General features: G+C 34.6%; 1 protein-coding gene across 2 annotated transcripts in view; it reads right to left on the bottom strand.

Moving 5' to 3' along the window:
• GPR63 (G protein-coupled receptor 63) overlaps window positions 1–25,293 on the bottom strand; it is a 45,005-nt gene extending 19,712 nt beyond the window's left edge. The window contains exon 1 of one of the 2 annotated variants that reach the window (XM_074310259.1): window positions 25,241–25,293. The gene's annotated coding sequence lies outside the window, so the exon portion shown is untranslated. Of the gene's footprint in view, window positions 1–24,404; window positions 24,542–25,240 lie in introns of those variants that run through there. The other variant, XM_074310258.1, reaches the window with a different exon arrangement.
• Between the last annotated feature and the right edge of the window lie 1,837 nt (window positions 25,294–27,130).

The raw sequence follows: 27,130 nt of genomic DNA, 5'->3' as shown, positions 1-27,130 counted from the left end.
TATAACTAATTCTATAGCATAACCTATTGCTATTTTGATGATATTTCATTGAATCTCTAAGTCAGTTTGGAAAATACTGTCATTTTAAAACATATTTTTCCAACCTAACTATGCGCAAGGAATATTTCTTAATTTCTTCAGTTCTTCCTTGATTTCTAACTAAACATTTTATAGCTTTTGTCAATGTCTTGATAAATTAATGCCTAAATATTTTGCATAATTTGTCTTTATTGTAAAGGATACTTCTATCACTTTTTTTTCCTGATTCCTTGTCGTAGTAGAGCTCTTTATTTTCATATTTCATATTTCCCTTTATCCTTGAATTAATAGGTTCACATGATTTAGTCAAATGGGTTTAGCAGTCCATTAGATAAATCAAATCAACAAGCATTTGTTAGAGAATCTAAAGGGAAGCCACTAACAATAAATTGAGATGGACAAGAAAAAACTTCTGGTAAAAGATGAGAGTGTAGATTTGAATGAAGCCAGTAAAGCAATAGATGGAGTTGAAAAGTAAGAGAACTGGAGGCATAATGGATATCCAGTAAAGGTACCCTATGATGGAGTACATTATATGAAAAACAGTAAGAAGGTCAGAGTCACTGATTACAGCATGTAGACCGCAGGAAAGTATAAAAAGAATGGGAAGGTAGCAAGGGGCAGGTTATGAAAGGAGCCCTAAAAATTAAACACAGGTTTCCATAGTTGATACTGAAAGTAAGAGGGAGTCACTGGAATTTATTCAATAAAAAGGTGACCTATGCTTTAGGAAGATTTATTTGATGGCTGATTGGAAGATTGACTGGAGTGCAAAAAGACTACATGCAATCAACAGGTTTGAAGCAATAAGGGCCTGCACCAGTGATAGTGGGTTTCATTGACGATGTGGACTTAAATGATGATAGAATCTTTCTAATAAATCTAACTACAGATTAAAAGAGTTCCTCTTGTTAGTAAATCTAAATTGTCAGGACCACATACACTTATTGATTATTACAATCAATATTTACTTACTGTCATGGTGGACAATTAAAAAAAAAAAAGTCAAAAACACAACTAGAAAGAACTATATGAGATATATAGTGACAGAATTTCTTTCCTAATTATGTTTTCTTACAGTTGCATTTCTTGAGCATATATTATGTGACAATGAAGGAAAGGAACCAATATCTTAAATTAGATATTTTGCCAAACACAATCTCAATTATTAAAGTGGAAGTTGAAAACTGTATTAAATCCAAGATAATCTCAATAGATTTTGGATAGAAAATGTCATCTGCATCCAGGAAAAGAACTATGAAGATTGAATATAAATCAATACATGCTATGTTCACTTCTTTTTTCTGTTCTTTTTTTTTTCTCCCTCTCATGGTTTTTTCCCTTTTGTTGTGATTTTTCTCTCCCAAAATGATTCATAAAAATAAATAAATACATTTTAAACAAAGAAAACCATATTAAAAACTATTATTTACAGTAAACCTTTCCACATAGTATAATTGCCAGTATTTACTTGCCTCAGCAATGTTTCTGAAATGTATTGATTTTTTTTTAAACTCCACCTGAAGCAAAGCAATTAAAGAGAGTGAGAGAGAGAGAGACAGAGAGACAGAGAGAGAGAGGCATAGAAGTAGAGAAAGAAAGATAGAAAGGAAAATAAAGGCGGGAGGATATTAAACTGGGAATCAGAAGACAAGGGATTGTAACCCAGATTCTTTACTTATTCATCATATGCTCTTGGGAAAATCATTTAATTTTGTCTGAGCCTCAGTTTCCTCATCTGTAAAAAAATTTTTGAGGGGAGGAGTTAGATAAGTTCTAGGCCAGGGATTCCTAGTCTTTTTTGGATTATGGACCTCTTTGGCAGGCTGCCAAAGACAAAGGACACCCTTCACAGAATAAGGATTTTAAATGCATAAAAAAGGAGCCTAATAATGGTAAAATATTGTTATCGAAAAAAATTTTAAGTAAAAAGTTCAAGTTAAAAAAAATACTTCTACTCTAATGTCAATCTGGTTCTAAAAATATGATGTTGTCATTAGATGGAAGGGGAAAAAACATTCTTCCTTCAATTTTGCTATCATTGCTACATGTATTACTTCAAATCTGATCAAAACTGCCTTATTCCATAGAAAAGCGCTAAAGCTTCTCCAGAGGGAATGTAACATCACCACTGACTTTCAAGCAAGCAGAGATGGGTGTTAAGTAGAAGCCAGTTATCACTGAAGTACTCTCCTCCATAAAGGCAGAGAAACAAAGTATTAAATCAGTCACACAAATTTTTAAAGTGCCAAAACATCCCTGGTGCTTAGTTCTCAGAAGTATTAAGATGATAAAGTGTTAGTTTGCTTGCCTCTCCGTCCTGAAATATGCCTTCAGATCACCTTTCAAAAAGAGTTAGACATTTGGTTTCCAAGAACATCTTTATTTCCCACATAAACCTCACCATTCAATCCCTCAGAGTCAATTTGGTTTATCTCTTAGTCCATTCACTAAGGTTAAAAATACCACCTTCAAAGCTGTCTGACATTCCGGGGACAGCTCAGCTGCCATTTTACTTATAATATTAATGTGTTTCCTTGGCAACCTTGCACCCCCATCTGGAAAAACATGACTAAAATTCTGATACCACATTCCATATCCAGATACAAGGTTATTTATTATTTCACTACTATCTTTCACCATCTGGGGAGGATCAGTTTCCAATCTTTTAAAATCAAGTATACCTAATCATTGTGGTATGTAGGTATATAGCCTTCTCAATCATATTCCTGTTCTTTCTCTTCCAAGAACTTTCTGGTTTAAACAGTTCATGCAACTAATTTAGCTATTGGCCTTTTCCTTTTGTACACTATTTTACAGAAGGCAGCTTGATATAGTTGGATATTAAGGGAAAGTAAGAGAACAAGCATTTATTAAGTACCTACTATATATAAGCAGTCTGCTCAGCACTTTATAAATATTATTTCATTTGATCCTCACAACTACAGGAGATAGGTGTTGTTATGATCCCCATTTACCAGTTGAGAAAACTGAAGTAGAGTTTAGGTGACAGGAAGATGTTATACATAGTAACAGCAATATTGATCAACAAAGAATTGAAAATGTAATTGTAAATTGGCTATTCTCAACAATATAATGATCCAAGACAATCCCAATGAAGGATACTATCTGCCTCCAGAGAAAGAACTGATGTTGTCTGAATACAGACTGAAGCATTTTTAATGTTTTTTTAAAATTGGAATTATTATACAAAATTATTAGTACAGAAATGTTTTATATGACTGCACATGCATAACCTATATCTGACTGCATATTATCTCATGGAAGAGAAGCAAAGGGAAGGAAGGAGAAATAAGAATTTGGAACTCAATTTTTTAAAATATCAAAAATTGTTTTAGCATATAATTGGGGGGGAAATAAAATAGCATATATTAAAAATCACATGTTCATTGACTAAATAGAATGCTTTCTCGTTATCTCCACTTCTTGATTCACTAGCTTTAAGTCTCAGCTCAAATCCTACTTTCTGTTTCTCACTTGCTTTTCCTCTTCTCTCTGCTGCTAGTAGTGCCTCTGCCTATGAGACTATCTTCTATCTTCTCTGTAGATATATTTATGTATCTAAGTTATTTTCATGTTTGTATCTTTCCATTAGAATGTAAGCTCCTTGAGAATAGGGATTTTTTTTTTTTTTGGCCTTTCTTTATATATCCCCAGTGCTTAGCACATTACCTGGCATACTGTAAATGCATGTTGACTAAGCTATGTCAACACAGCTTAAATTCTGATAGGTTCTACCATGCTGAAAAGGATGTATGTATAGTCTTCACAACAGATTGTTTCTGCTTTCTGAGAGCCAACCTAACAAAAAACAAGGAGCCATCCTATAAGAGTGGATGCTACAAAGATAGAATCTTTGACCAAAGTAAAACAAGATGCAAAGAAAAATATGAAATGGTCCTTATTCCTAACCCCCTTGCTCTTTTTTAATGATCATGGCAGAATGATAAGTAATTCTCTGCTCCTTTTTATATTTTTATTTTTTAATTTATGGAATAAAGCATTTTCATACTCAGTACAATAAAAAAGATGACTGCACATGAAACTGCAAATCTATTATGCACAACTTGCTATTCCTTTCAAACATACAATAGAATTATCATGTAAATTTTTTTCCATTCTTTCTTCCTCCCCCCCCCCAATTCTAAGACTCACAAAATTTTTAGTCATCTAAAGATATTAACTTGGTTTTCATAGTCTAAATGTCAATTAATAATCTAAATGACCATCAAGTAGACATATTCCTGGAGAAACTGAATCATAAGGATCTTGACATGTGCAACACAAATGAAATGAAAAAGCAAAATTTGCAACTAAATAGGATGATGGCTCCTAGGTTTTCCTTAGAAAAACACATAAACAACTTAATGGACATGCTTTTACTGTGTTTTGGTACTGTACCAAGTATATTTGGGGCTATATTAAAAGAACATAGCTTCCAATATAAGTATCTTTTGGTCTTATCTATTGTATTATATTCCATTCTGGACACTGTGATTTAAGAAAGAGATCAATAAGCTGGAAAATATCCAGAAAAGGGCAACCATAATTGCAAATGACCTTGAATATGTGCCATATTAAGATCAGCTAAAGAAAATGAGTGGGCATGTTGCCTAGAGAAGGGAAGAGAGAGGGAGAACATGATTTCTATCTTCAAATATTTTAATAGCTATAATGTGGGAGACAGATGAGACTCATTCTGTTTGGCCTCAGAGAGCAAAACCTAGAGCACTGGTTGGAAAACACAAAGAGATAAATTGAACTGAATTCAGGAAAACAACAATTTTCTAATAATTAAAGCTGTCCAAAGTTAAATGGGCTACTTCTAGAGGTGATGATTTCATCCCAAACTGCAGGTCCTCAAGAAAACATTACATGACACACCTCATCTGGTATATTATAATCAATATTTCTTTCATATGTTTTGGAATATAAGTCCATAAAAGTCCCTTACAAATCTCAAAATCTATGATTTTTCTAGCCAATGAAGTAGAAGTCAAATAAAAAAAGTTCATGTAATAACTTACATTGTATTAGTTTGATGGATATAACATGAAATTGAGTAAATACAAAGTATACCTGAAGTAAAACAAAGTAAATTCTAAAGGCAGAAAATTTTAATAACAATGGGGAGGAAAGGGAAAATGGAGGCAACTGGGAAACAGAAAAAAAAAAAAAAAAAGGAGAATCAGCAATGATTTTGTTTAGATGATAACTGAGCAGTGTGCTTTGAAAGAAGAAAAAAATTCTGAGATGAAAGTGATAAAGTACATTCCATTCATGATCTTAAATTAACTCCAAGGTCAAACTAAATGTGATAAAAACCAAGGAACTCCTTTTTTTGTACATAATCTTTCTCATTTTCCCATCACAATGAACAATGCCTTCATAGCACTGATTCCAGAAGAAGAGGTGGAAGAGGAAGAATAAGAGGAGGAGGAAGAACACAGGATCATTTTCAGCTCCCCTATCAAAAACATACAGTCTCTTATCCAATTCAAATTCTACCACTTGTAAGTGTTCTCATCAGCTCCAAAGTCCCAAGGTAACCTCATGGAAGACAATTCTTTTGTGCAACCACAAAATTAAAATTTAAGGAAATAACTCAAAACGCTGCCCTGCAGTATACAAATAAAATTAAATGAGTATATCTCAATAATGAACATAAGGGAATAGACAGGAATATTAATATTCTTCCCAAGTGGGAATTTAGACAAATAACACAGTTTGAAAGACCACTATGCTCTATTATATGCCATTTCAAAATTTTAATTTTGAAGAGCAGTACTGACTCATCCTCAGAGATAATAACAAACCTGTTTTGACCTCATAACATTTCTATGAAAGAGGGGAAATATATGAGATATTTGAAAAGATGCTGGAAAATTTAAGAGTTTCTTGAAATAGGGTTTAAGAATTTGGTTCTGGAGTCCAAGTAATAATAACTGTGTAGAAGATATGATTTAACATTATTTATCAACTATAATACTCTCCTTCCGCCTTTTCTTTCTTTTTAATGTGGAGCATGCTTATTCCAGAATAAGTAGTTAGATTTAATAATAACATAAGCAAGTATAAGAAATGAGACATAAAATGAGAAAAAATAAAATAAAAGTCAATGAATACTTATTAGCTGTCTACGATGTGCCAGGTACTTTCCTAAGTCCTTAAGGTACAAAGAAAGGTAAAAAAATAAAAATCCCTGCTCTCAAAGAACTTATATTCTAATGGGGAAGCCATGCAAACAAATGTGACAAACATGTTATATGAAATAAATAGGAAATATTCAACTGAAGAAAGGCACTACAATTAATGAAGGATTGGAAAAGGTATGATTTTAACTGGGACTTTAAGGAAAGCAGCAGAAAGATATAGAGAGGGAGTACTGCAGGCAAGGAGGACAGCTAGTGGAAATGCAAAGGTAAAGGAGATTGAGTGTCTTCTGCAAGGAACATGAGATATTATTACAACCTCTGACACTAGCTAAGGGACCTTGCACAAGCCATTACAACTCTGAATTTCCTGCTCAACTTTCTGGATATTCCTCTGTAGCCATAGCCACAGTATAATCAAATACCACCAGTATTCCCCCCAAATAAATTTAAAAAGTACTATTTAGACTTACCAATTGCACATCCCACACCCCTGCTAGCTACGAGACCTAAACGCCCATATACTGGAGAAGGCTTAGAAGCAAAAGTAATAAACCCAAAAATTAATAACAAAGACAATAAAAAAGTTACTATCATTTCCATTATAATTTTAGTATGGACTCTAACCATAACCTATGCCATGAAAAACCATTGTTGTAATTCAATTACAAAAACTAATGGCCAATCTACATAAAACCCACACACTAATAAAACTCATTAACCACTAGTTCATTGACCTCCCTGCACCTTCTAACATTTCTGCCTGATGGAACTTTGGATCTTTATTTGGCATCTGTCTAATTATCCAAATCCTAACAGGATTATTTCTCGCTATACACTACACCTCTGATACCTTAATTGCCTTCTCCTCAGTCGCCCAAATCTGTGGAGACATCAGCTTTTTCATCTGAAATATGAGGGCTACACTGGGAGTACCCACCTCACAGGACTACTATGAAATTCAAATGAGATAATGTATAAAGAAGTTAGCAAATATTAAAGTTGCTACGTAAATATTAGTTTTTATTGTTTGATCCAACCTCCTCATTTCAAAATCAGGAAAATGAAACTCAGAAGAGAAAAATAATTTGTCCAAGGTCACAAAAGCATCAAAGGTTCTAAAGGCTTCAAGCCTTTAGGTCTTATTTTCTGTAACCCAATGAGAAAGTCTCAGTATCTCACCCATGACTCCTCAAAGGAGCCTTCACAGGTTGCTTCCCCATCAAGATCCAGATAATGGAGTTAGAGAAGCTGAGTTCAAATATTGCCTACTATTTGTATAACTGTGGGGAGTTTGCTCCAATTCTCTCTGGATCTCAATTTCTTCATATGTAAAATGATGGAGGGAATGTTAAACTAGAAGAGCCCTAAGGTCCTCTCAAGGTCCTATGATCTAGGACTGGAAAGGATAAACATCCAAATCCATAGTAGTCATGGAACACTGGCTGTATAAGCTGAAAGGATGAATGATCAGAGAAGAGAATTAGGAAGAGAATCAAAATAGTGCAATGTGATAGAAGCTAAAAGAGAAGAGAATACTCTGGTAAGGATGGACTGTAAGATAAGACATTGAAAGAGTATGTAAGGACTAAAATAAGGACCTGAAACTTGAACATCAGGACACTGACTGATCACCTTTAAGGAAACAGTTTCCATTAAATGAGAGGAAAAATCCAGATTCTCTGGGTTGAAGAAAAAGGAGGAAAGAGGCAGAACATGTAAGTTCATCTTCCTAGAAGTTGATTAGTGAAAAGGTAGAGAAAGAATGAGAAATGGTTTTAACATGATAAACAATATCAAGGGAATTTAAGCTAATGGAGGGCAGGGGATTGTTTAATAACAACATCAATAATAATAATACTTAACAATTATGTGACAGGCACTATAAGGACTTTACAAATGTCTTATTTGCTTCTAAAGCAAAGAGAGGTTAAATTATTTGCTCAACATCACATAACTAGCAAGCATTGAAGTTCACATTTGAACTCAGGTCTTCTTGATTTCACCAAACCACCAGCTGCCTTTAGAGGAAGAGATTGTTGCATGCTATAGTAGTAAAAGGAGGTCTTTTGGACTTGTTCTAGGTCTTGAAGAATGTACAGAATTTTCCTAAAATATATATAGACTATTTTATGGTTAGAGAACATTTATGCATTTATTGGGATACTCACACACTATTGGGAGATGAATGCCAATTTAATTTCCCTCATTTTTCCAAACTATATCAAGGGACTTGCCCAAGGTCATAAAGGTATTAAGGATCTGAGACTAAATTTGAACTCATTTTCCTGATGCCAGCCCAGTGTTCAATGTGCTCAGAACATAGTAGGTACTTAATAAATCTTGTTGAATTGAACTGAGGGGAAAGATTTTGTTTTATTTTTTAATAATTACTTGTTTTGTTGGAAATGGAAAAACAAATAGATTTTATTTATATTAAGAATAAATGGAAATAGAAAAAAATTAAAAAGAGAGTATAATTGATAGAATAAAGTCACTCTGGCTACAGGGGACACAATGAAAAAGATGGCAAAATTTCTTAGAGAGTAATGTAGGTAATGGCTTGTGCAAGGTCCCTTAGCTAGTGTCAGAGGTTGTAATAATATCTCATGTTCCTTGCAGAAGACACTCAATCTCCTTGACCTTTGCATTTCCACTAGCTGTCCTCCTTGCCTGCAGTACTCCCTCTCTATATCTTTCTGCTGCTTTTCTTAAAGTCAATAAAGTTCAATAAAGTCCATTTTATAGTTAAGGAAAAAGAGATTTGGTGAGGTAAAATATCATCTATGTGACAGATTCAAATCCAGATTCTCTTACTGTAAATCCAACTCTCTTTCCACTACCAGCTAGATGCCCTACTTATCTTTATGCAAGGGATACATTCCTGAAAAGTTTATAGAACCCTAATTTAATAAATTCAATAAAATAAAATGTGCTCCCTGGGGGAAAAGAAGAAAAGAAAACAACTGTATCTTTTTTTATAAAGCAAAGATTTCTTCTGCAAAAGAAAAGCCATCTTATAATTTCTTTTGCCTAATTCTGTATTATATCAATTTTGCTTATAGCACAGAACTATAATAATGGCTTCTACATTTTAATCAATCATTAAACATTTAATAAATACCTACTATGAGTCAGGTTCTATGCCAAGTGCTAGGGATATAAAAAGAAGTAAAAGATAGTCCCTGCTTCCAAGGAATTCATAATCAAGGCAGGAGACAACAAACATTCAAATTATATTCAGGATAAACAGAAATAATTAACCAAAGGAGGGCATTTAAAAAATTCATTGGTATAGCAGTTGGAGTATTAGACTTTAAATCAAGAAGACCATATAGGTCCTGCCTCAAACACTGGTTGTATGTTTCAAGGTAGGTTACTTAACCTCTATTGATCCCAGTTTCCTCATCTGTAAAATGAGAATATTATTTGATAATATCTAAAATCTCTTCTTAAATATAAAGTCATATGACTAAACTCTACCTATCACATCCTGAATCTATATAGTATCTTTAAAATTAAAACCCACCTCTTGACTACTAAAAAAAAAAGACACTAGAAAGGAAGTGCTATTTGTTTTAATGAAGAAATGCTAAATTTTCTTTTTTAGGCACCAAAAAGAGTTTTTTAAAACAAAAAGAAGGCAGGTGATGAAATGGCTTTGTAGTCTAAAAGCTGGCTTTGGCTTTTCTCTTACAGCATGAAGTCAACAGGGAGAAAAAAAGTGTCCCAGTGGAGGCTTAGAGTTTTTGTTTGTTACTGGTTTCCCACTGATTGTGTCACAAGTGACACTACATTTTCAGTAAGATGGCTGCTTCCAAGTTCTAGTGGAAAAATGCCAAATATAATTAAAACCTTCAGATTCTCACATGTGGCTGGCTCAACCACACATGAAACTAGAGGAACCTGCCCTTGCAACTAAGTGTCCATAGCTAAATCTTCTAAACAAATTTTCTTAATCTTAACTAATAATAATAAACCAAAAACAATTAGACAATGGCTTGACTTTTCCATTTATTTCCACCAGTAGCAATAATGTATAAGGCAGTAACTGATATGCTATAGCAAAACATTAAATACATTTCCTTATTTTTCTCCATATAAATTGTAAACAATAGCAAGGGTTATTGTATTTCACAGTTCAAATGCAAAATCTGACATACTGTCCAACAACTAACCAAAAAAATTTCTGAGAAAAAGAACATTGCAATTTCTCTGTAAGAAAAGCATTTCTCAATGAATATTTATGATGCTAGAATTGAATAGAATAAGCAGAATTTTAAATTTATATGAGAAATCATATGTCCAAGTCCCAGATATTGATCAGAAAGAAGAGATGACTGCCTCCTCCCAGATATTAACATATCACTAATGTACTGCAATAAGAAATTTTTAGACAACTAACCTCTGAGGGGATTTAGGATCAAAAGGTCTTCATTATAATACAATTGTTGTTTTTTTAAACCTCTAATAAGATCCTATAAAAGGTCCCAAGGTCGTGTGTATGTGTGTGTGTGTGTGTGTATGTGCAAATAAAATTCTCATATATAAAACTGAAATTTCATTCACATCCTAATATTACTTTTAGATCAATACAAATCATTCATATGTGAAAATAAGGGAATAAACTAGGGTTAAAATACAGTTTTTTACTCCTTTGAAACCCATTCTCCACATCTGTCCACTAACATACTTCATTTTCTTCAAGATAAAGATCAATCACAGGCTATCTCCTTGTAGAATGTGGATCTATCCAGCTAAAAACACACTCTCAATATCTACAAGAGTTTTTCAATCTCTCTCTCCCTCTCCTTCTCCCCTTTCCTCACCCCCCTTCTCTCTTTCCTCCTTCAACCCCTCCCTCTCTTTCCCCCTCAGAACATTATTCACTTATTTATATGTATGGTCGATTTCTTTCCCCTATCCTCATCTCTTTCAACTATAAACTCTTGAGAGCAAGAGCTGTGTCATTTTTTTCTTTTTGTATCCAGAATTCCTAAGTGCAATACTTATATGTTGTAAACATTTAATACATTATTATGGAACTAAGAAAGTGAGAATAAATTCATTTTAATAAGAAAATATTGATGTATTTAATTTACTAACATTAAAGATTAATTTTTCAAATCCTAATTGATGGCAACTGAAATTTATCTAAAATTTATTAAGCCACTGATTCTAACTATTTCTCTGTTATCCCTTATTCTACTGCTGTGTTTTTATTTCTTATCTATAATGATTAATTAAGAAAAACACAAAATTAGATTCTGGTCTTCCCCTGATTCAGTTGTCAATTATTACCAATTTTTAGGGCCACATTCCTAATTATTAGCATTTAAATGGCACTTTAAGACTTACAAAATGCTTTTAAATATTACCTCATTTTATCCTCACAACAACCCAGAGAGGTAGATGCTATTATTATCCTTAATCTATAGTTGATAAAATTGAGACAGAAATGAATTGATTTGCCCAGAATCACATAGCTAGTATGTATTTGGGACTGCATTTAAACTCAGGTCTCCCTCAGCCTATGTCCAATAGTCTACTCACTGCCTCATCTAGTTTTCACTATTACAGCCTACTCACTTGAAAGAAATTTTAGGACTTTTTTATTCCAAGAAGTGGGCGGGGGGGGGGGGGGAGACAAAAACAAAGACCTTTCAAAAAAAAAAAGTGTTTCAATGTTAGAATAATTTTAAAATAAACTTTGAAAAATGATACCTTCTTTTAAAAAATAAGTTACCAACACAAAAAAGCACCAACTTCAGTTCATCATCCAGGTTATTATAAAAAAGGGAAAAAGAGGAACAGAGCTTCAAAAATAGGATATGTTGAACTTCCTACCAATGGTAAGTCCCAGAAATCTAATGCAATAAACAGTTTGATGTGTCTACAGAAATCTGGGAAGTTGGACTATGAAACTGAACAGCTTAAAAATAATATATGTCTTCTAAAATATGTCTTATAAACTTAAACTCCTAATAGAACTGAAAAACACTGTCTTAAGACTAGTGTTTAGAGAAAGGAGCCAGTGCCACAGAGATCCCATACAAGAATGAAAATCTACCTGCTAGGAAAAGTGACAGATTTTAAAATTGGAAGCAAGAAGTGTGAAGAAGCAGTCTAAGCACCCTGCTATCATGTCTTGACACATAAAACTTCATTTTCTATTTTCAAAAACAAACCCTGTCACTTTGCTTATTAACCTGAATCCAGAAGATAACTATTACACATATAAGTGAAACATATATATATATATATGTATATGGGTGTGTGTATATGTGTGTACATACATACATGTGTGTATGTATGTGTATATACTGCCACTTAATATATAGCATGTGGATTTTCCAGAATCTTTTTCCTTTGCCTCCTAAGCACCCTTTTGGCCATTTCCACTACCATTAACAAGTGCTATAGAAAACATAACACCATTTGATAGAAGTTTTGATGGCAGAAGTTAAAACTACTGGGTAACATGAGCTTTGGGGACTAGCCATAAATTTCAGTGTAGGTTAACAGTGTAGTATAGGTTAATATTGCAAAAATTCATAATTTTTTACTTGTACGAGTAATCCCTATACAAACCTAGATCATGTCCTCCAATAATTAGACAATAATGAATTATTGTTACTTCTACCCCATCCCTGCCAAAAAGAAAAGGAAAGAAAGAAAAGAAAGAAAAGGAAAAAAAAGGAAGGAAGGAAGGAAGGAAGGAAGGAAGGAAGGAAGGAAGGAAGGAAGGAAGGAAGGAAGGAAGGAAGGAAGGAAGGAAGGAAGGAAGGAAGGAAGGAAGGAAGGAAGGAAGGAAGGAAGGAAGGAAGGAAGGAAGGAAGGAAGGAAGGAAGGAAGGAAGGAAGGAAGGAAGGAAGGAAGGAAGGAAGGAAGGAAGGAAGGAAGGAAGGAAGGAAGGAAGGAAGGAAGGAAGGAAGGAAGGAAGGAAGGAAGGAAGGAAGGAAGGAAGGAAGGAAGGAAGGAAGGAAGGAAGATCATCTGGTGTCCAACCTTCTGGCAATAAGCCTCTACTAGTTTAGCTAGACTAATACTTAAGAGACAATTCACTTAAAAAAAAAACTTCTGAAGTTGGTAGAGCCTGACAGAACATTTGCTTCAATGTCAGAGCTATTGGGAATACTTCACCTGCATGCTACATCATGTCAACAGAGCAGGATGGTATAAAAGAGTTAATTAATACACAAATTTAGATAAATAAATTTAAATCAAATCACATTATTTGAAATGTTGTTTTACAAAGGAAATAATTCAAGGTTTCACTAAGGTAGGTGTTGAGCCTCAAAGAATTTCCACTTTATTACTATGGAAAATAGAAATTTAACTGTACTCATTTCCTTCACAAAACTACTAGAAAAGTATTTGAGTTTTCTTTTTATTGTATCCTCACTTGTATATCTAAAGGAACTCTTGCTCCCTTTCAAGGCCAAGCCCAATCATTATTGTATTTTGAGATAAACTACATGTTACCCTAAAAATATTATCTATTCATGTTTAAAAAAAATCTGTCTTCACAAGTTAGTACAGTAATCTGTCAAGTATAGTTCTGCATTCACTTGATACACTGTCAGAATCTAGATGAAATATAACTATATTTACATTGAGGTAACATTTTCTTAACTAGCCTTTGTTTCTTTCTTCACATTTTCCCACATATAAAAATAGAATAATTTTTGTAATCCCTCTTAAACAAGTTGTTATATGGAAAGTATTTTGTCAACCTTAAAGTGCTATCTAAGTGACTTATTATTTTGATTTCTTTAAACTTCAACCTATCCAACAATTCTATTCTCTGAACCATGTCATTATGGTTCAGAAGTAGAGTGATAATCTCATATGTTTTTGTTTTTTTAAACAAAACATAACACTACCAAAACCATTATGACTCCAAGAGAGCAAAATTATTTGCTAGATTGGCAGTAAAAGACACTAAAATAATAACACTCCATTTATACAGTATTTCAAGGTTGGCAAAGTACTTTTTCACAGAATAACCTTGTTAAGTGAAAAGATATCTCAGTTATGTTACCATTAGTCATGAGCTAGAAGACTGTGAGACATTAAGGCTAGGCTTCTCTAGACTTGTTTCCACATCTATAAAATAAAAGATGTTACATGATTTCTAAGGTTTAATATGTCACAAATGAATTACTAAAATAATCTAATCTAACCTTCTATCATAACAAGGGAGAAAACTAAGGTCCATACAAATTAAGCTATTAACAGAATATCACAAAGCTATTTATTGTGAGAATCAGTCATTTGCCTCCTTGCATAACATTCTTTCTACTAATGATGCTTCCATGCATTCTGATCAATATGAAAAATGGTATTAAAGCTTAACAAATTCTCAAACTTAAACATGTGCATTTATTTTTAGGTTTATGCTTTACAGGTATGAGTCTATTTTAAGAAAAAGAAATGAAAGTGCTACTTAATACCTTAGACATTTATTTACAACAAAGGGAGACAATACATTTTTGTTCTTGTGGAACAATAAAACACTGGTATTTCTAACATTGCAATCTTCAATTTAAAATGATTAAGTGTAATATACATATGTATAGTATACAATACATTATATATGTATTATATAATATACGTAACATATGAACACAGATTTTATGTAATATATGCATGTTTTTCATCATTTTTATATTAAAGTTCTTTAACAATAAGGAACCAAAAAAAACAGACTAAAAAAATCCACAAAGCTAAATTGCCTTTATTTAATGTGACCCACTCTCATAGTTTACTAGAATTTGTTCATTAGAATCTTCACTTTACAGGTTCAAAAGACAGCTCACTTCTCAGCAATGACCATGAATATGTTTTCGAAAAGAATTTATTGCAGAAGCTAGATGACACAGTAAATACAGCACTGGCCCTGGAATCGGGGGGCCTGAGTTCAAATCTAAGCTCAGATACCTAATACCAGCTGTGTGACTCTAGGCAAGTCACTTAAGGCAAATTGCCTATCCAAAAACAAAGTTACCACTTACTCAATAAGTATTTATTATATACAATTATGTTAAAAGTATTATAAAAGATAGAAATAAATTAATAATTAAGCAATAAGTGCCTACTGTGTGCTAGACATTCTATAAGCAGGAAAAAAAAAAAAAGACAAGAAGGAAATAGCTCTTGCCTTCAAGAAGCTTATGTTCTATCAAAGGAGAAAGATTAAGCTGGGAATAGAATATGCATGTATGTGTGTGTATATATATATATATATATATATATATACACATATATGTATTTATACACATATGTGCATATATGCAAAATGCAAATATGAACTAAAGAAAATACATAAATATAGGAAATGGGGTGGAGAGTGACTAGCAGTAAGGACCTGAAATATAATAGAACCAAAGCTGGAAGTTATCTCAGGGTTCCCCTAGTTCAACTTCTTTATCTTATAGATGAAGAAACAGACTCAAGAAGATTTGAATAACTTAGCTAATGTCTCACAGATATTACCAGAATTGAGATTCAAACTAATATCCCCTAAGCCAGGGGTTTCCAAAGAGGCAATGTACAGGCTAAATTTTGAAGGAAACTGGGGAGGGACTAAACAAAATGGTTGAATAGAACTTTGCAAACATGAAAGATAGATAGCCTACACAGAGAGAGAGAGAGATAACAAAGAGTGTTCTATGTAACAGCAAGAATGAAAATATAGCTGAACCCTGTGTTAAAGCAAGTAATGTACCATTTGAGTGAAAAGATACAATGAAGAAGAAAAAGTTTCTGACCTCATCTCTAATTTTTTGCAAAATTTACATTGTACAAAATGCACTCAAACTCACAGTTAGGAAATACTCCAATTATTTCACTGTAGCACCATCTTCCCTCTATCTCCAGCCAGATCCTGTTTAGACTAAAAATACATCCACTAGAGTTGCCAAAGGGATGTCTGGGTACCAAGCTTCCTGCCACCTTCTATGTTTGCCAATTAACTTTTTTTTTCCTTAAAAAGATAGCAATTTACTCTTTTAAAGGAAGAAAAACTCCTGTACCCTCCCCATCATCATTGTGACTATACTAACAAGTTTCAGCCAGACTAAATGGGTTGATGGGAGGAGACATTTTAGAATATAAACACGAGAGGAAACAAAGAAGGGGATAATTGCTATTAGGTCTTCTGGTTTAATTGTTATTCACCAAGCAAGAGGGAGCCATTGAAGATTTTGGGGCATAGGGACATGAACTAATTATTTAGGCCACCCCCCTCATTTTACAGATTAAGAAACTGAGGCACAAAGAATCTAAGTGACTTCCACAGTTACAGAAATAAGATTCTAATTCAAATCCTTTAACACCAGAACCATTGTTGTTGTTTTTTTCCCTTTAAAATGATACCACTTTTGCACAGAAATGGTTTCTCTTTTTAGTCAAGAAGATTTGTCATTTTGGTCCAAGATTTTATTAATGCTCCCAAAATTTAAAGATTATGCAGATCCATTCATTTCATATAAATGCACAAATCCTAGCTCGTTCCTTAACATGTCCACACAAATGCCAGTAGGCATAAGTAATAATGAAAGTGAAGGGAGAGAAAAAGTAGTTTGCTTACATGTGAAATTATAAATGTTAAGATACCTCGAGCAATTAATTTAAAAAATACATTAGCCAATAATGGTACACTATTTCAAAATCTGATTCTTTTTGTACAGCAAAATAACTTTTTGGACATGTATACATATATTGCATTTAATTTATACTTTAACATATGTAACATGTATTGGTCAACCTGCCATCTGGGGGAGAGGGAAGGAGGGGAAAAATTGGAACAAAAAGCTTGGCAATTGTCAGTGCTATAAAATTACCCATGCAAATATCTTGTAAATAAAAAGCTATAATAAAAAAAAAAAAAATACATTAGCCAAATCACTAAAGCATTAGGATTTGTTCCCTCAACTAGAGTAAGAGTAAAAATATACATAACAAACAGAATGGTAAGTAGAAAGATCATGGGAACCTGGAGTTAGAAGATCTCCAACAACAACTCCAACAATTACCATCTATATGTGATGATCAACTGTGATGGACTTGGCTCTTTTCAACAATGAGGTGATTTAGTTTCAATAGGCTTGTGATGGAAAGTGTCATCCACATCCAGAGAAAGAATTACAGAGAATGAATGTGGATCAGAGTATATATAGGATTTAACCCTTTCTGTTGCAATACTTTGCAGAGGTGAAGTTGAAAACAATTTTTACACATATTTGGAAAAATCTGGTGGTTTTTTTTAAACATATGAAACAGAAAGCCAAAAACAATTACTATCTATGTGACTTTGGGTAAGTTACTTGACCTAATACTCAATGTTCTTTCTTATTAAATAGAGAGAATGCCCATGCTATCTAATTCATGTGTTCAACCAATTCAATCCAACACACATTTGTTAAATGCCTCCTATATACTAAGCACACTATTTGATAGTGAGGATAGGGCTAGACCTGCGATTTCAATAGGAAACTTGCTTCACCAGTGCAAACAAGAATCTTCACTTCAGTGTGGTATAGAGAATCACCTACAATATGGATAAGTAAAGTGATTTGCCCAGGATCATACTGCCAGTATATTTTAGGGGAGGGATATGAATACAATTCTTCCAAATGGCTTTTTACCCACCAGATATAATATTGAAGTTATAAAAACAGCATGAAACAGTCTTATTTTCAAGAAGCTTAAATTCTATTGAGAGATAACAACACGTATACACATAAACACAAAATTAATATAAAAATAAGTATAAAACAATTTTGAGACTAATTGGAGGAATATGAACAATTTGGGAAATCAGGAAAAGACCCAAAAGAAGAGGATTCAGAAACATAAAGTACTTTTTTAAAAGGATTATATTATCATTATGGAAAATTCCAATTTCTCCTACTAACCTGATTTGTAAGAGCTGTTCCAGTCAGATTGAAAATGTGGGAAAACGGTAAGTATGGAATCTATATTCAGGTGCTAAGGAGAATGAGAATTCCAAAGAAAGCAAAAGATTATGGATTTTACGTGCTTATAATGGTGAATTCTCTCAAGTAGAAACTTATTCTGATATTCATATATTTAAAAGGTATCAACTTATATAATATTATTTCAGGAGAGTGGTAAGACAATTAGCTATTAAAAATGGCTAGAAGATAAAATATTTGGAGCTGTCTTTGGGGACCTGAAATAATGGTGATGGTGGGGTTAGGAAAGACAACACTTCAACAAGGTTATTATTCATTTCCCTCAAAGGAATGTCATGAGGATTAAATGAGATAAAATCTATAAAGGATTTAGCAACCTGATACATGATAGGCACTAGATAAATGCTTTTTTCCCCTCCCTTTTCCTCTTCATATTAAGAGGACAGGATTTTTATTGGTAAGTTCTTGCTTTCCCCCAAAGGAAAATGTCATACCTGGAATGCTTTCTTCAGTCCTTTCACTTTAAATTCATTTTTCAAGCCAAGTTACTTAACCTGATTAAAGCTTTCCCAAAACACCCCAACCTGTAATGATCCCCACTTTCTCGGAACTCCTATAAAAGATAATTTGCATATATGGCCAACTGAATGCATAATTTTATCAATATTTTGTAATCTGAGTTTTGGCAACAAGGAAAAGAATCACTCTTCTAGTATGGTTTTGAATATGACTATATCCTGTCTTCTCAATAAGACTGTAAGTTATTTGTGGACACAGTCTGAGTCTTTTAAAAAGTATAAAACAGTATCTGGAACACAGTAAGTACTCAAAAGTTTACTAGGTGATTCTAAGTCGAGGCCTTTTTTACTGAAAATCATAAAAAACTATTCTGAATTCAAAGCACCTTGAGTTTGGTCAACAAGAGACTCCAGTAAAAACTCTGGTTCTAAATTTACCTCTATTTTTTATGGCCTTAAATCCCATTCCTTGGCCAACTAATATTTATTGTCTTCTCTATTTTTTGATTTTAAGGATTTTTGAGATCCTTACAAACCCCTATCTTTAAAAATATTTTAAATATTATTTTCAAAATATATCTTTTGGGACAAAAAAACCTCAAATAAGAAACAAGGGCTCAAATTCTGGGGGGAAAGCATACCGTTTGTATTAAATATTAACTCTTATATAGGAAATTTAAAAATTAGGGAATAGATTTAATAATCAGTTTGGGTTTTAAGCACAGCTCAAAAATAAAGTTTTCTGCAATAAAAAAAAAAAGTCTTGTCATTATGAAATCAACTCAACCATGTTCCATTTGGATGACATCAGACACTGTTATACTATTAGAATTACTACTAAAAATCATTTTTAGAGAGGGGCTATTTTAGGCTCAATATATGAAGAACTCTAACAATTACAATGGTCCAATGACAGAATGGACTGCCACTAAGTTTTCCATCACAGAAAATAGTAAGGCAGAGGAATAATAATAGAGTGTTCTAAAAAGGAAGGAGGTAATATAATGGGGAGGAAGTCATACTAGATGCCTTGGCATCTAGTTATTTCTAAATCTACAATTCTGTCATTTATAACAATCATGCAAAATTAAACAAAGTAATGATGGCTCAAAAGTTACAATTTAAAAAATCATTTGCCACATAAAAGTCTTATGCAAAAGATAAAGGAGTTTTATCATTCCCATTTACAGCTGAGAAAACTGAGAATCAGAAAAGTTAAGTGACCCTTCTGCCCAGAGCCACATAGCTAATAGATGGCAGAACTGGGACCTGAATGCAGGTCCAGGGTTTTTTGTGGCATATCAAACAGTATATGTGCCATATTTGAGAGTTCAAATCAAAGTTCTTCTATTTACTACTTATATGACCATTTAAATTCTCTGGCCTCAATTTTTTTCTATGACAAGTGAAGGGATTAGAATCTAAGATTTCTAAATCTATGATCCTGCATAATATCTAATAACCTTTTCCTTTCAAAAGAGCTTTTTTTGGGGTAGGTGAACCCTCAAAAGAAGTTGGCTAGAAGTATGTTTGACAGTAATCAACGGGGAGCAGGGGGAGGAGACAGATAAAAAATTAGTTTCAACAGCTATTCAAATTTAACTTTTTAACAGATTTATAGATATTTTAAGCTAGTCATAAAATTCAGAGATTGAAAACTGCTAGAAAACCATCCGTTTCTAAAATTATCTTTTCTAAGCATGGCTCAATGCTTGAAGCAAATCCTGCACTTTAGTGTGTAAGCCTGTCCACACTACAAATTATTGGGAATGTTCTTCATGTTTTGTGGTTGCAAAATTACCTATACTTTGTAGTCAAATCCAGCTTAAATTAAAGTCACATCTGCCCAGTTCAAATTAAAGTCATATCTGGCTTAAAACAGGAACATCAAGTTAAAAAAAAAAAAAACAAACCCTATCAACTAGCAAAAACCCCATCCATTACTAAAATGTTATGGTTTTAGTTAAACAGCCAAAAAAACCAGATTCCTTGTTCTTCAATCATATAATTATATGGGAGCAAAAGAAAAAAAAAAAAAAATCAAACATGCTCAAATCCTCAAGAATAAATTTTAAAATGGGCATTTAGTTTCAAAACAAATTGCTCTTAAACTCTCTTAAGAGTTTTTCTGCTATAGGTAATAAGAGAATAAGATCCCTAAAGGTAGGGAATTTTGTAGTCTTGCCTGTCTATCTTCAGTGCCTATCTCAGTACATGTGAACTTGAACTGGAAAGTACAAAAAATTCTTAGTTATAATTCTAGAAAAGACACTTGTAGGAAATGCATTCATGTCTTACAATCACACTAGTAAATAAAAAAAAAAGACTCTCAAAAGTTGGTCTGGATAATCAAATAGGCAGTGGAACAATACATCAGAAAGTTTGGAGAATTTGAAATTAGGGAACCTGGGTTCAAATCCCAGGACTGAAACTAATTACTTTAGTGACTTTAAGATAAACTCTTTGTGAACAGAAACTAATTTTTTTATCAAGTCTTTATTTTTTTCCAGTGCCAAGAAAGTGCCTAGGATATAAAAGATGTTCATTTAATGCTCAGTGAATTAGTCTCCTTTTCTATAAAATGTAAAGAACTGGGTTCAATGAATCTTAAATGTTCCTTGCAGTTCGAAATCTAAGAATAACTGCTTCAATTGACAGTTGATTTTATATACACCCACATACATATGTATTACAAATGCATGTGTATATATGTATATACACAGGTGTGTGTGTATATGTGTTTGTGTGTGTGTGTGTGTGTGTTTTCCAGATTTGGCAATTACGTAACAATGATGTGCCATCTAACAAATGTTAGCCAGAGATTCTGGTTGTCACTGAAATCACTGTTTTAAATACACTGCACTTAAGCAATACATTTATTTGCCCTTCTTTCAATTCCAATATCTAATACAAAGTTTCCCAAATTTCTCTATCTATAGCTTGACTTCTAATCTAATCTAATAAATCTTTAAATATTGATGGCTAAAAATAAAAGGGAAAAGTCTCTTGCAAATTTAAGCAGCTGTCATAGGAAGAAAAACTTAGTGGATATAATTTTATGAAAAGTACTACTTTTCTAAAAGCAAATTAGAGCAAGAGCTAAGTGAGCATAAGGAAACACTGTCAAGGTATAACTGCACTGTGGTGAGAAACAGTAGCTTTTAAGAGGCTAGAGACAAAAAACACTACTTGGTAGTGATTGTTTGAGTCTGTAGCCCTTGTCTACATCATGTTAAGACGTAGCATATGAAAACAAAGGACCAAAACAATAATATTAAAAGGAATTTATAGTAACTAACAAAAAATGATAGCCACTGGGGACTGCTTCCAATACCTACAGCTCTGCTTTTAGGCATATGTTTTAGCAAGTAAAGCTTAATCTTGTCTATGATGGCTAAATATGAATACATATTTCATAAGAAGGTTTAAATATTCAAAAAGAGGCACTCACAAAAATAATCCATAATAGAGAATAAACTCAACTCCAAAATTTCAGTGCAGAAGTATAATCGATAGAATCCTGGGAGGTAAATTAAAGCATCTTGTGAACCCATTACAGTGAACATGGCAAACCCATTATAGTGAGTCTGGCTTCACTGTGATTCCTCCAGGGTCCAGAAATTCTGAAACAAAGAAGTAACTAGAGTTTAGTGGGAATTTTTTGGTTTTTTATTTGGCCCCAAATAATTGGTTTTCAAATAATTTTTCAATTCATTGAAAAATTTCAGGTATTGAAGATACTTTGTTTTGGGGGGCAAAGGAGAAATGTCCTAATATTTTTGAAAAGATTGTGAAAGTATTGTGATCAGAGAAAATCATCTATTGTCCAAACACAGTTTAAGACTATTAGAAGTTTATTCTGGAATTATATTCTGTAAAAATTTTCCTATTACAACTAGAGCTCTCCCACAATTCCTATCAATCCATTTTGCAAGCATGCACATTATTCTCCCATGTAGAGGTAATAGCACACCCAAGACAAATGCCAAAATTTTTATCCCCCATCCCCACACTTTAAAAAAATTTCATATTCCACTACTTCCTTCATTTGAATTTACACAGCTTCTTCACCTAATAAAATGGTCTTGTTTCATTTTTTAAACAAAAATATCAATAAAATTTCGCCTGTACCCTTATTTTAGAGACGAGGAAACTGAAACTATAGTCCTCATAAGCTTTTGGAATTAAAAAAAATGAAGGCCTTGGAACACCTTAAAAGTTTCCTTCCAACTCTAACCTTAATATCCTGTGACCTCTTCTATTTCCCAGATCAAGGGATTCCCAGAGAACCTGTGATTTGCGCAAGGTTACATAGTAAGTTGGGGTATCAAGGTATGAGCCTAGGTTGTTTAACTCTTAGACCAAAAAGCCTTTTCTATCACATTGTGTTAAAAACTCATTAACTGTTTAGACCATCACTTTTGGATTTAGCATGACATTTACTTCTAACTAAGCAAAATTGTCAGCAAAATCAGTTAAGTGAAACATCAGGTAATGCTTTCTAATTATAATTCCTGGATATAATTTTAGGATCTCTTAAACTAAGACTAAATGATGAGCAAATTCACCAAATAAGATTAATAGGAAGTACTGATAAATACTGATAAAATTAATAGGAAATACTGATAAAAAGAAAGGGGAGTACTATTGCATTGTACACTGCAGCATGATTACAGGAATTCCTAGATTTCCAATATGCATTAGTATGTAGTTTATATTTTACAGCAAGTACTCATTTATAACTTGAATGGGGGGAGGGTAGAGGGAAAGAAGGACCAAACTGGTATAAAGGAATGCCCTTTCTACTACTACAATTATTCTTAGTAAAAGCCTGAATCCTGAAGGGGGAAAAAAAAGGCTTTTTCTGCAAAACTGCATAATTCCAAAATGGGGAAGGAGAAAGGAGAGAGGAATCAGCTAAAAAAAATAATCTGAAAGGAAGACTACCTTGAGAATTTAACTAAGGAAACAATGAGAGACAGAGCTATACATCTGCCTCCAGTTCAATATCAAAAGGCATTGTGTGTCCCTGAATTTATCTCTTTCCGAAACCCCTTTTTCCTCAAAACCAATTCTTCATCCAGTTCAACAGACACCAGTTAATAAACCATTGTGACAAAGATGACGGGACGTTGCCTTAGCTTCAAAAGATTTCCAGATCTTTTCTAGTCCTCTCACCCCAAAGAGCCACCTACTGAAGGCTTTAGGATACCTGAAAGATCTGGAATTATCTGCCAAACTGTGCTAAGTGCAATTTCTGATTTCCAAGAAGGCCTAATTGCTCGGGAATCCCTCCGACTCTGGAGAAATGGGAAGGAAAGGGAAAAGGAGGGTTTGGGGTTAGCGACTGAAAGGACTATAAGGGGCAAGTTTAAGAGAAGATGGGTGCCCACTCAGTCCACTGGGTGGCTTTTCCTCTGGAAAGGCCACAGCTGCCAGGAATCTTCCTTTTGCTGAAGGGGGTTCTGCTGCAGAAAAAGATGTCTCCAATTGCAACTGGGTTCGCGGTGCCCCAAAATACCCAACCTCCAGCCTCAACTTCTTCATCTTCAGGCAGCCTGTTTGCCACTGGCTCCCACGTACCTAGGCGCATTCAGAAAAATGCCCCAGAACAGAAAATTCTCCAGCGCTTCCACCCTAGCAGTCGCGTTTCAAGGACCCTCCTCCACGACCCACCCTCACTCGCACCACCTAGGAAAACCTCAAAGGGTCCAAAGGGTCCAAAGTCTCACCTCGGACAAAGGACAAAGCCCGGGGAATCCCAGCGGAGCCCAAGCAGTGTGGCCTGAGCCGATCCCTCTGGGAACTTTCCGGACATAGCAGCTCTTTCCTCGGCGCCGGAAAACAAAAGCTCCGGAGCAAGCTGCTGGAGGAGGAGGAGGAGGAGAAGGAAGAGGAGGAGGAAGAGAAAGAAGAGGAGGAGGAAGAGGAGGAGGTAGGGAAAGAGAAGCAGCGGCGGCGGGAGCTGGAGCAGAAAGTGTAGAAGAGCATCGCTCGGGAGCCGCTTCTGCAGCTGTCTCAATTTGCACAGGGTGTCCCGCCCCTCTGGGTAACCCAGGGCTCCCTCCTTAAAGGAGACGTCCCCCTTTTGGAAAGGAAACTGAGCTGCGACTCTGTCAGTCTCTGTTACATACACGTATTTGGACTGCGTGTCCTAGACACATCTTTCTAAGGAGAGAGCTGCACCGATACCTCTAGGCCGACGTCTTAGGCTTCATTTGGGCAGATTGAGGGTCCCTCCCTGCCTTCTCTGCCTTTGCTCCGCCACCTCCAACAAGCCCGGCTTCGTTTCCATCCCAGGCAGAGGTTTTAAAGACTCCGAGCTTTTGCCATGCCGCAGCTGCCGCGCGCAGGCTGGAGGAGTAAGACCGAAAAGAGGGTGGGGTGAGGGGGTAAGAATAGCAAATTCCAGGAGCTTGCACATGGCGCCGATCCACCTCCGAGCTCAGCCCCAGAACGTCCCCTACCTCCTGAAGTCCCGAATTTGGCCTGCGTTAGGGCCGCACCAACCAGAACGTCCCCCGAATCCCCTGACAGCCCAATAGAAATGACGGGTCCCCAGACAAACCTGCTGCACATGGCTCCAAGGCTCCCCTTCCCACTCGGCCCGCAGCTTCTTCCTCCACACGCCCCTTCCTCCTCTCCCAGGCTTACTAGAGCCAGGCTCTTGAGGAAGGTAATTTAGCCTACCTAGAAAGCCAGCTTCTTAAACCTACCAGGAAACGGATCCTTGGAAGGGCTGGGTCTTCAGGAAGTCCTTGTCCAGAGCCAGGGACCCGAGGCAGACCTCACCCCATTGGGCCTCTGCTAATTTCAGAAACCCTTAATTCCGGCAGGAGTTGATTCCAAAGGTGTCACCAGCACAGGGGGACAGAGGGGACTAGGGCTGCCAAATCTTAGACTCGATAGCCCATTTGAGATTACAGCATCTTCCTCTGCAGAAATGCCACTTGGCAATATTTTTTTTTCTTCTTTCTTTCTTTCTTTCTTTCTTTCTTTCTTTCTTTCTTTCTTTCTTTCTTTCTTTCTTTCTTTCTTTCTTTCTTTCTTTCTTTCTTTCTTTCTTTCTTTCTTTCTTTCTTTCTTTCTTTCTTTCTTTCTTTCTTTCTTTCTCTCTTTCTTTCTTTCTTTCTTTCCTTTTTTTTTTTTTTTTTTGGCCGAGGCAATTGGGGTTAAGTGACTTGCCCAGGGTCACACAGCCAGGAAGTATTAAATATTTGAGCTCAAATTTGAACTCAGGTCCTCCTGACTTCAGAGCTGGTACTGTACCCACTGCACCACCTAGCTGCCCCAACTTGGCAATATTTTTTTTTCCCTACCTGGATTTCAGGATTAAAGATCTGATCCACTAAGAATTGTCCTTTTCTTTTTTTCCCTCACTACCTTAGCCATTGACTAATTTACAGCCAACCACTACCTAATGAGTTTTTTGAGGAATAGGGGAAAGCCATTTTTCTATCTCTGGTTGCAATTGTTACTAACACCTACCCATGCCTACAACAAACAGAACTAGGGGTGGATAAAAGAGGCAGTTTCCTAAATGAGGGAGGACACAGGAGGCGTACAATGAGAGAAAAAAAAAATTTTTTTTATTACTTTGTAAAAACACAAACTTTTTTTTTTAATATCAGGAAATTCCCATCATAGTGGCTCTTGGGTATTTCTTTTGTGATTGGATCAAATCCTATTGTGTCTTAATAAGAGTAACCTTAGACAACACACAAGGGGCACAATTGTCATAATTATTAATTCAACAACGAAGGGACTAAACGACTCCCCTTCTGATTGAATTGAAGTATTAGGAAAAACAGAGCTCAAGCTCTGGCTCTCAACACATTCAATTTAATAATAATAGCTAATGTATATACAATGTTTAAGTCTGCAAAAGAACTTTACAAATAGTATCACATTTGTCCTCACAATAACCTAAGGGGAAAGTATCATTTTGTAAATGAGGAAAATAAAAGCAGATAGATGTAAGTAACTTGCTTAGGGTTACATAGATGTTCTCTGAAGTTGCAGTAGTGTTTTCCTGAGTTTCAGCAATCTGCCCAACCTACATTACTTCTAAGTACTCTTCCAGCTGATCTATGATTTTTATGAATTATGAAGAAGGTTCTTAATCTCTCAGAAATCCAGGCTCTCAAAGTCTATGCAATGATAAGATCAGCAATCAAGGAGAAAAAACAAAGCAAAACAGAAATACAAGGTTCAAATAAAATATTTATGAACAAAAGCTATGTAGTTTAATGAAAAGAAGGGCTGAAGGTGAAGTCCAAAAATATGTTTGACTTCTGGAATTGCTATTATACTCCTAGGCATGTTCACTTATTTGAATAGCCATTAGATAAAAGGAATATCTTCTCAAATCCCAATATAATCTGATAATTATGCACAAAATTTTCATTCTTTTGTTTTTTTCCTGCTATTTCTGCCATTTGTTACTGCTCTACTTATT

Source organism: Sminthopsis crassicaudata, chromosome 4 (assembly GCF_048593235.1).
Source record: "Sminthopsis crassicaudata isolate SCR6 chromosome 4, ASM4859323v1, whole genome shotgun sequence".
Lineage (NCBI taxonomy): Eukaryota > Metazoa > Chordata > Mammalia > Dasyuromorphia > Dasyuridae > Sminthopsis > Sminthopsis crassicaudata.
Note: the sequence above shows the minus strand (reverse complement) of the source record. Positions and strands in the feature narration are given on the sequence as shown.